Source organism: Suncus etruscus, chromosome 6 (assembly GCF_024139225.1).
Source record: "Suncus etruscus isolate mSunEtr1 chromosome 6, mSunEtr1.pri.cur, whole genome shotgun sequence".
Classification (NCBI taxonomy): domain Eukaryota; kingdom Metazoa; phylum Chordata; class Mammalia; order Eulipotyphla; family Soricidae; genus Suncus; species Suncus etruscus.
In genome coordinates, this window is record NC_064853.1 from 129,529,125 (window position 1) to 129,540,237 (window position 11,113).

General features: G+C 32.7%; 1 protein-coding gene across 1 annotated transcript in view; it reads right to left on the minus strand.

Annotated features, from left to right (window-relative positions):
- The window catches only part of GABRA1 (gamma-aminobutyric acid type A receptor subunit alpha1), a 1,147,113-nt gene that overhangs the window by 169,980 nt on the left and 966,020 nt on the right, over positions 1-11,113 (minus strand). The window lies entirely within an intron of this gene.

Here is an 11,113-nt window from a genome sequence, read left to right on the forward strand (position 1 = left end):
CCTTTTGCAAAGTATGTTAAACTGTTCCTGAGGAAATTGGTTCTTGATTTGGTCAAGGATATAGCTCTGTTCATTCAAATAATAAAATAAAATTTATCAGTAATAATAATATTGAGCCCTTATTTTAGTATTAAAGAAGGAGATTAAATATTTAAATTGTCTCCATGTGGAGATATTTTGGGGTGGAAATAGATATTGTAAACTATAGTACATATAACCCTCTATTGATCATGTTTACTCAGCATATGCATCAAATTACAGTAAAATCATTCTGGTTCCAAGAGAGTCAAAACAAAATTAGACTATCAGATTACTTATTCTGATATGTTCTGAAATATAACCACGTTTTTAATAATGTAAAAGAAGAAACATGATGAAGGTAAAATCTAGAAGCATGATGCTAAAAGCAACACATTTTTGGTTTATATATTTTATTTTAATATTTTTTATTGAATCACTGTGAGATACACAAGTACAAGTTGTTAATGATTGAGTCTCAGTTTTATACAATGTTCCAACATCTATCCTTTAACCAGTGCACATCCCCCCCACCAAAGTCCCGTTTTCTTCCTGCCACTTACCTCCTGCCTGCCTTTATAGCAGGCATTTTTCATCTTTCTTCTTTTTTAAAAGTGCTATTTTAGATATAAATAATGTAGCTATTTCTAGGCTAACGTCTGGTGATTAGAAAGTTTTCATTCGAAATTTTTTCCAAACTGTCAAGATAAGTACTCTCATATACTACATTTATCCAAAAGTCATTATCTGGTATTAAGTTAAGCTATATGTAAGAAATACAAAGTAATGGAAATTATGACCTTTACTCCCCTTTTTACTACTATTTTTTGCATTTCCTTATAGATTTGGTCAATGAAATATTCACTTGAATTTTGGATCAATTCAAATATGAGTGAAGGCTTTTTCAGTTTCAGTAAAATATTTTATCAAGGTAAAATTTTCCCAGGGATTATCTGATAATCTTATAGAAAACTGAGTTAGAGTGGGTTCAGAAATTACTAGTTTGAAATATATCAGAATTGAGTTATCAGTATTAGCAAGCAGTGCCTTATGGTAATAGTTCTTTCAAGCTCTTGCAGACTCAATACATCTCTGGAAAAGAAAATAAGAATTTGAGTATGTCTGGAGGATAAGTAAAAGAGGAAGATTGGAACATATATCTATAAATAATCTAACAGGTTTTTTTTTCTGTTCCTTTTTAAAAAAGAACTTTTCTTTAAATGTTTCTAGCATTTTTCAATATTTAATACAATGTCAAGATTTTCTACAACCTTTCAGAATATTATAAAATAAGCATAAAAATTAGAATAAGTTTGTTATAAGGTTCTATCTCTCAATTTTATGTAGTGACTCAAGAAACAACTAGTAACATGTTGAACAGACGTTTAATTCTGGTATATAGTATTATAAATGATACTTGTAAAATGATTGCCTTTTATTACTCAAAAATTTTAGAGATATTATGAGTGTTAATAGAATTTATATTCATGTTCTAGGCTTATAGTCCTACTCTTTCACACTCACCACCAACTTTACTATCCTTTACCATTGTGCCTTGGTCCCATCTCAACCTACCTTTCATCTATGCTTAACTACTCAATATAGACTAAAGTTGGCCTTCTCAGTGGAATCACAGGAATTGTTTTCATTAGCTAAAGTCTTTCCTAATCTTGTATCTTTATACTTCAGATATGAATAAAATCATCCTGTATTTGTCCTTTTCCCTGTGGTTTGTGGTACTTAGCACGATGTACAACTTCCATCTAAATAGTAGCAACATACAAGAATTCCTCTTTACTTGAACCTTTTTTTGTTTCTGATGAGAAAAGAGTGCCAGATTAGCAGGAAATGGGATGGAGAAACTAGATAATCTAAAACCTCCATTTAATTCCTCTTGTGTCATTCAATTGGTCAGTACTACATAGCAGTTACCATATATTTTGTACTATTAGACACCCCCCCCCAAAGAAAAAGTATGTCTTATGGAGTGATGCCTCCTGGAGCTGAAGCCTGAGTGCAGGGGAGGAGAGCATCTAAAAACTATGTGCAACTTATGGTCAGGTGCGTCATACAGAATGAAAAATACTATATATGGTAGAAATAACTAAGAGACAGACCTCAGGAGAAATTACAGTTATAATTTTTAGAAATTCAGGTTAGCATATTGTTTACACACAGACACACACACACACACACAACACACACACACTATCCAGTTGATCGTTGATTAGAGCACAAACAGATAGAAGTAATAGCTAAGGGACAGGAGCATAAAACCCACTTTAAATCCAAGTCATTGCATAAGAAGTGGGTGGGCAAGAGGAGAGAGGGAAGTCGCTGAAACTGATATTATTGAAGATTACATTCAGAGGTCAGAGAAGAGCTATATCTGTAACAATGAGGCATCTTGTGTTGACATGCTGTGCTTACAAGAACCTGAAGCTAGTAAGATCCTCCATAACATATTTAGCTATTGACTATAAAAAAGTGATATTCTATTGTGTATACCAACGTTTCTTTATTCATTTAGTCTGCTTTTGGGCACTGGGTTTATTTCCAATTATATAGTGCTAAAATGAATATATATGTGCATTTATATCTTTGAATTAATGCTTTTGTGTTCCTGAGATTGATGCCAAAGAGTGAAATTACTGGGTGTTTAGGATGTATTTTTTTTTAATTTTTGTGATCACCATATTGTTTTTCCATAGAGACTAAGCCAGAGGGCAATGTTATAAACAGAAAAGAGGATTATCTTTTTCATTGCATTCCTTTTAATATTGAGTTTTGGGGACTTTTTTTTATATAGAACATTCTTCACTGACATGAAGTAATTTCAGTGATGATTTGTGTTTCTGATAATTTCTCTGATTTATGTTTCACTTTCTTTAAATTCCTACTAGACATATGTATGTCTTTTTTCCCCTTTTGTTTTTGGGCTACACTCAGTAGTGCTCACAGCTTACTGGTGGTGGGACTTTCCTACAATATGGAGTGCCAAGGATGGAACTTGTATTGGCCATGTTCAAGGCAAGCAAAATCCTTACCCACCATACTATTGATCTAGCCACTGCCATCTGTATGTCTTATTTAAGGAATTGTCTGTTTGTCCCATATTTCTTGATGGGGTTGGTATTTTTGCCACTGTTAGATTCTGTGAGTTCTTCATATATCTTGAATATTAGACTTTTCTCAGATGTATGTTGTGCAAAAATAGAGTGCCTATTAAGTTTTGTCATCATTAACTTCATATTGCACAAATATTTAATTTGATATAGTCCCATTTGTTTTTGTTTTGGTTTTCTTTGCTAGAATTTTGCTTCTGAAAGTTTACATAAATTTTATTTAAAAAAATTATTGTAACGATAAATGTAGTTTTGTTGAAATACTTCAAGAGTTTTAAAATAGCTGTGAAATGGAAAATAATATGGTTTCCCTTTTCTTTCTTCAGAGACTTTGAAATTATTTTTCCAATATTCAGAGCTAAGAAAACTACATGAAGGAAAGGCCCTGAATTTCTGTCTTTCCAGTATGCTTCTTCATATAGTCAATCAAATAGATAAAGAAGTTCAAATGTTGTCTTTTTATTTTTTCCTATCTACCCCTCCTGTTTTTAGGACTTAATCATTAAAAACAATACTCCTCCCTTAATATGTGTCAATAAGAGAGACACCTGTGAAATTATCTTTTAAACTATAATAGTTTGTTTGAACGATATTGTCATACTTTATTTATTTGCCTTTGCTTTTTTTTTTCTTCAGAGTATGGGGATTAGGACACTTTTGGCTGTGCTCAGGGTTTTCTCATGGCTCTGTGGACAAGGATCATTCCTGGCACTGTTCAAGGGACCATATGTGGTGTCGGTTATCAAACTGGTGGCAGCTGTTTGCAAGGCAAGTGCCTTGCCACTGAGTGTTTCTTTATCCCTGCCTTTGCTCTTTAAGAGCACTTGGAATTGCCTTGTTTTTATTATTCAAATTAACCATGCTTTAAAACCCTAAACATCTAAATACCTCTAGAAACTTGATAAAATCACTTGAACACCCATGTTCACTATTTTCTTTTCCACAAAATAAGAGCATTATTGATTTCACTAAAATTTCAAGAGATCAACTTACAACATAGATTTTAAGGGTGAAAACATATAATACATGAGCATAGCATTAGTATAGCATTTAATAAAATGATGGTAAGTAAACTGTATAGTTTAAATAAACCTACATCTATAAATAAAGGCTATTTTATGACTAAGGGAATTATAGAGGTTAAAGAATTGTTTGATGGGACTAAAAATGCAGTTATACACCATGAATACATTTTAGAGCTTTATACATGCACTATTAACAGTTTGGACTTAATTGTTCACTTATGCACTTGTTAAAGAGGGCAGGCCTAATGTTGAGTGTTCCTATAACCAAAATAGAAAAAATGGAAAAGGAAATATGTAGCACTAGAAAACTTCTCTGGACATTATTTTTATTCACAATCTTGATTGTTACTTTCCAACACGTTACCTTCTAACATACTTTTCACATAATCTGGAAACTTCTTTTATTTAAAAGAGAAAAATGAGCTGAGAAGGATATCTCAAATACATTAGAGAATGTGCCTAGAATCTATAAAATCCTGAGTTTTTTCTTCTAGCATCATAACCATGGAGGGTAGCAATCACTAATGAATCCTGATCACTGTAAGATGTCTCTGGTAATCTCTAGCATCACAGGTAAAGCAAGAAAAGTGTTCATCCCATATCACCAACTAAATATAGGTGAGTGGCCCAGGGTATTGAGAACCACTAGGAACTACCCCCCATAATAAAATTAAAATATCAACATGAGTATAAGATATTAAAGATTATTATAAAACTTGTAGATAAATTTTTATTATTCATTCTCTTTTATTCTGAGAAAAACTGAGGTTAGAATTAATAAGTATGAGCATATAGACAAAATTACTTGAGAAAAAAATAGGCATATTTGTTCTGTTCAGTAAAGTCTTAGTCATTAAAACTAGTTTTAAAATATTTGAACTGACTGGACTTATGTTTTGAGTATTTGACCTCATCAATACTTGATTGATTTAAAGAGGAACTCACTCAGGCACATTTGCAGTGTTTCACAGAGTCTAAAATTTATGCTAAGTAGGAAAGGAAATAATTATGCCACTTAAAAAATGGAAAAACTTTTCTACACATTGATTGATATTCCTAAAAGCAATTTAAACATTTTTCCATAAGTGCTAACATAATAAATTGAAATTGAATTGTGGGATCTAATTTATTATACTATTTAAAGAAGTAAATGATATCAACTATTTGTTGTGCTCAAAAAAAAACAGGTTAGGTATTCTAGTTATTCTCTTAAGTACTTTGGGGGAATTGTATTTGTGCCACACACAGCAGTGTTTAAGATTTCTCCTGACTGCACTCAGGGATCACTCCTGACCTGACCAATTTAGGGGATTGAGCCTGGGTTTACCCTAAGTAAGTCAAATGCCCTATTGATGTGTCTCTCTGGCCCTCCCTAATTACTTTTACCAGTTATCAGAAGGTAAGAAAAAATTCCTGTCTATTAAGTTCTTCTCTGGCTAATCATATAGCGTCAGATAAATTAGCAAAAAAATTATTTAGAAAAAGAATATATGTATGGGACATACATATGGGACACATGGGCATTTGTCTTGCAAGCAGACAACTAGGTTTGATGTCTACATCCTATATGGTACCCTGTCACAGTCAGGAGTAATATCTAAGCACTGCCAAAACAAGAGAAACAAAAACAAAAAGAAAAAATAAAATATAATATAGAAAGGCAGATACTCATTTTTAAACTGTGTCTATGCAAAAAAAAAAAAAACTTGCCACATCTGCCCCCATTTTTTTAATATCTTCTAGATAAGGGCTCTCGCCTTTTTCATAGAACCTTAGAACTTAAGTCATTTTGTTCGGCTTCATATTTCTATATCCTCCTACACATTGAAAAAAAAAACATAACTGAATGGGACCCAGGGGTCAAGTTATCTCAGGAGCATTGAGTAAAAAAAAAAAGGCGGGGGGTCTAAATACCCAAGCCAGAGTCAACGATAGTGGAGTCAAGAGACTCAAACTATAACAAGCTAAACACAGAATAAACCTGCTACACTGGTAGTCCAGGGGGCTAGGGATGGAGGTATGGAATGCATACTGGGAACTATGGTGAAGGGAGGTCAACATCGGTGGTGGGAATGGCCCTGATTCACTGTCACTATTTGCCTGAAATACAACTGTGAAAGACTTGTACCGTATTTTCCGGGTGTATAAGACGACCCCCTAATTTTACAGTTAAAACATAGGGTTAGGCCTATATTCGCTGTATAAGACAGAACGCTCCTGTGCTGCAACTGTACGGACCACAGTGAGCCAATCACAACAAGCAAAGGTTCAAAGGTTATACTGTCATAGACTTCCTCTGGCTCTGGCCCATCCGAGCAGGCTTTTTACAGTGTAGATTCGGTAAAGAACATTGTCTAATTTGCATGCATCAAAAGCCTGTTTGGATTGGCTGAGTTAGAGAGGCTGCCTTGCAGTGATTGGTGCAGGATCGAGTTGGAAATTTATTTGATGGCAATATCCAGACGATTTTTGTTTAGTGGCATATTGAAATGTTTTTCGGGATATACTTGGCGTTTAAGACGACCCCCGATTTTTGGCAGACTTTTTTTTCGTTTCAAAAGTCATCTTATATGCTGGAAAATACGGTAATTCACAATGGTCTCAATAAAATATAAAAATGATGAGTGCCTTCCTTTCTATATTATATTTTCTTTTACTATTCAGTAATTTTTTTTACTATTTATTTTACTTTTCAGTGTAACAAAATGAGCTTTTCACAAAGAGGACATCATTGACTAATAAATCTATACCTCAAAGTACATTTTCTCATAAAATGGAAGTAGAAATTACATTTTCAATTAAGAAAAAAGCAAAAGACTAAGGCAAGGTCCTTGTTCTGTTTTTTTGTTTTGTTTTGTTTTGTTTTGTTTTGTTTCCGCTGCTGTTAATTCAATGAGCAAGTTTAGGTATTGATAATGCCTCTGGTTCCCAAAGTCAAACCTATAGGGACTCTGATAATCATTAATGCACCAGACTCTGGTGATAACTTGATTGGAAAAGGCCTACTCTGGTTATATTGAAAAAAACCTTGCTGACCTTTGTGGGGAGACAGATTCTAAGTTAAGTATATTCTATTTTCTTCAGAACCTAGAATTGTTTTTACGTTTTTGTGGATGATCTCAGGATTGTCAGCCTCTCTTTGTGATTCTAATTATGGACACAGGTCAGGAGTTCTTAACTTAGTAGTTTTCAGACTGTAGATAAGTTATAAAGCCACTTACCCATTCTGACTATTTATCTAAATGGTATTCATTTTACGTTATCAGAAACATCTTATATTCAGGAGACATACATCAAATTTATTGAAAGAAAGTTTAATCTGTTTTTTTCTCTGAACAATTAAACCTCAGTCATCCACAGACTAAAAAAAAAGCAATAGAATAGAAAACCAATTATATAACAGTAATATAGTTACTTGGAGCAATTTAATTTATTTATTTACAGTTTTACAATTTGATATATTTATTCCCATTATATTTATTTTAGGTACAGATTAATAATTATTAATAATAGAATTTTAAGCTTAGTCTTTCAACTCTAAATCCACCACCATCAACATCCCTCCATAATATCCCAATGTCTCCACCCACCCCTACACTGCCTTTTTAGCAAACTCTTAAAAAACTTAGCTATTATACTGTCAAGATCCTGATCAGTTAAGCTGAGTCCACCAAGTTTTTCCTCTCTTCCCCTTTCTTGGCATTTTTTTGTACTATAATCCAGGGTCAAAGATTTGCCATCATTCGATGCCTCTCATCCCCTTATTTTGTTGCTTCAGTACCAAAGATGAGTGAGATCATTTAGTTTTGTCCTATCTTCTTCATTCAACATGATATACTTGAGTTCTAGCCAAGTTGCAGAAAATGGTAACTTTAAATCCATTTTTATAGTTGCATGGTACTCCATTGTGTGTATATGTATATGTAAATATATATTATCATAAAGCTTCTTTATCCATCATCTATAATTGCACACTCGGCCAGTGCACTCTGTATTTTGGCTTTTGTACTTGGCACTGAGTGAACATAGGTATTCACATGTGTTTTCAAATGTTTTTTTGTATTTAGTTTTTTATATAAACATGAAGGAACATGATTTGTATGAGCTCAACCCGACTTCTATATCTTGTATCATCTGGTACTCTGAGCATCACTCACTGTAGCTCTGGAGATTTTCTTGGTGCCCAAGAGTATATGAGGGTAGACCAGGTGCTACCTATCCCCAATCCTGAGCTGTATCAAAATATCCATAGGCTCTGGTATTGAAGCATCCATCATGGTTGACCAATATTATTAGAAGTGATCCTCAAGGTCCCTGAAATTTTCCTGAGATTCTTCCCAATTATAAAGTTATACAGATTTGTTGACTCTGCAATGTCGTTATGCCCCCAAATTTCGTAATTCATCTCTACAGCAGATAAAGCACTTGATTTGCATGCATGGATGATTTGAGTTCAATCCCCAGCACTACCCCTAAGTACCTCCAGGAATGTTCTCCAGTAAAACAGGAATTAGTCTTAAGAACAACTCCAGAATAAGTAAATATATCTTTAATAAATTATGCTGTGAACATCATGGAATATGTTATTTTCCTCAAAGAACCAGTAAAATCTATTGTAATTTAAATGAGGAGTACACATTGTGGTTAAAATTATGGTAATAATTTTGAATGTAAGGTATCTTTCCCCATAAGCTAGCTATGACCAAATTGATCACTTAACGTACTTTTTAAAGAATTAAGTTTCTACTATCACTGAGTAATTAAAGATGCACCATTCAAGCTTTATTTCAGCATTAACTTCCTTTTAATAGAAAGTGTGATATATTCCACTAATACCACAGTATTTTATGTGGTCAAACATAAATTAATACATTTATAAATAAACATAAATTAAAAAATTATTTCATACAGTTAATGATACTTTTCAGAAACTTATTGGCCACAGCTTAATAGATTTCAATTTTTTTCCTGATTTTTCAAAGTAAGAATTTAGTGATCAAATTGAATTTACCATATTAAGAAATGTGTTGCTCTTATGTGCTTTGGGCCAATGTTTCTAACTTTTTAGTTTCTCCTCTGTCACCTACAAAACAGCTAATAGTTTAATTTTAATTTCTTGGGTGCTACACAAAAATTCAGAATAGTAACAATGACATTTTGCTTGATATTAATTGCCATCCATTTACTGGAAAATAAGAGTAAAGTTTTTATTTTTCATTAAACTAGTCAGTGATTCATGTATAAAATAAGAAGTAAACTTAGAAATTTTCTTTAGAGCTATTTTATTTTTCTAGACTTACAGAATGATGTAGTTGGGAATAACCATCATAATTTTCTTTGTCTAGAAACTAATTTGTATAGGACATTGATATAAGAGAAAGCATTTGAACACCATTAGACCTGGATTCTACTTTTAGTCCCTTTGCAAATAAACAGCACTTTAAAGTCAGCCCAAACTTAAAACTTACTTTAATTCAATTACATATTATTTTTCAGTTTTTGAACTATTGTTAGATAAGGCGAGGTATTTAGAGTACTTGGTACATTGTCATTAAAAGGGAGAGCAGAGGGAGATGAATGACAGTAAGTTTCATCTCTCAAAGATCTAGTTGTTGAACTCTTGGTAATAATGAACTCTTGATTTAGTTTTCCAGTGCCTTTCTCTTCCTCATCTACTGTAGAAAGAAGACATAATCATCAACTTAAATTTGTATGTTTTTTGCATGCTATATCTTAACATCCATGTCAATAGAGAAAGAAAGAAATGGGGCCAGAGTGATAGCGCAGCGGTAGGGCATTTGCCTTGCTTGCAAGCAGTTGTCCCAGGACGAACCTGGTTGGATCCCCAGCATCCCATATGGTCTCCCAAGCCAGGAGCAATTTCTGAATGCATAGCCAGGAGTAAACCCTGAGCATCACCAGGTGTGGCCAAGAACCAGAAGAAAAAAAGAAAGAAAGAAAGAAAAAAAGAAAGAAATGGGACATGCATTGTATGAGAATTCTTCTAGGCAAGATGGCTTTAATACATCATCAAAGATAGTAAACATAGTAGTGCAATTTCTACATTTTAATTATAATTATATTATTATTTATTTATAATTATAACTATAATAATTGATTTACTACCCTTGGATTTTTTCTTTATGTTGGCTACCCCCTATTTACATTTATTATAGTGTATTAATAATAGTCTTAAAATTTATTATACTGATCTACAAAATTATCACACCTCATCTATATCCCACCACTAGTAAAGTGCCCACAACCCTATACCACTGTCCCTTTGTCTCATCTAGTATGATTTTTCCTCCAAATATCTAGCTATGTCTTTTCTCACCCATACCCCATCATACAGATGAGAATTGTGTAAGTGGAGAGACAGAAGAGATTTGTTCTTAGAGATAATTCCTAAATAGGGAAGTTGATGGAAGGTCAGTCTTCTCACATTAATAAAATGCTGTTTCAGTTAAACTGTTAAGTTGTTTGGTTGTAAAATTCTTCATTCTATTTGGATAAAAATAAGACTAGTAGAACCAAAATAGTACTTTCTAGGTTCAGCATTAGGATAATTTCAATGAGATTTCAACTATAATACACTAATAATGAAATGATTTGCACAAGTAACACCATAATTTTTCTGACTCAATACTAACATAGAACTAGTATTTGAGCTAAAATTAAAAAAACCTGGAATAGACTAAACACTGACATAAATTTTAAGTGTAAAACATAATGTTTCAATATATGTATGTATTGTGAAATGTTTCTATTCTTGAGTACTCTTAGAATATTTGAATTCTAGGTTCTCTTCAAATTACAGTTATATGATACAACTGTATTTGGTATATTTTACTTTAGAACTTTAAGTTTTATTCATTTTACAATATAAAGTGGGTTGAGTGAAACATGAAGGACATTAAAGATTGAACATAAACTAAGTCTTAT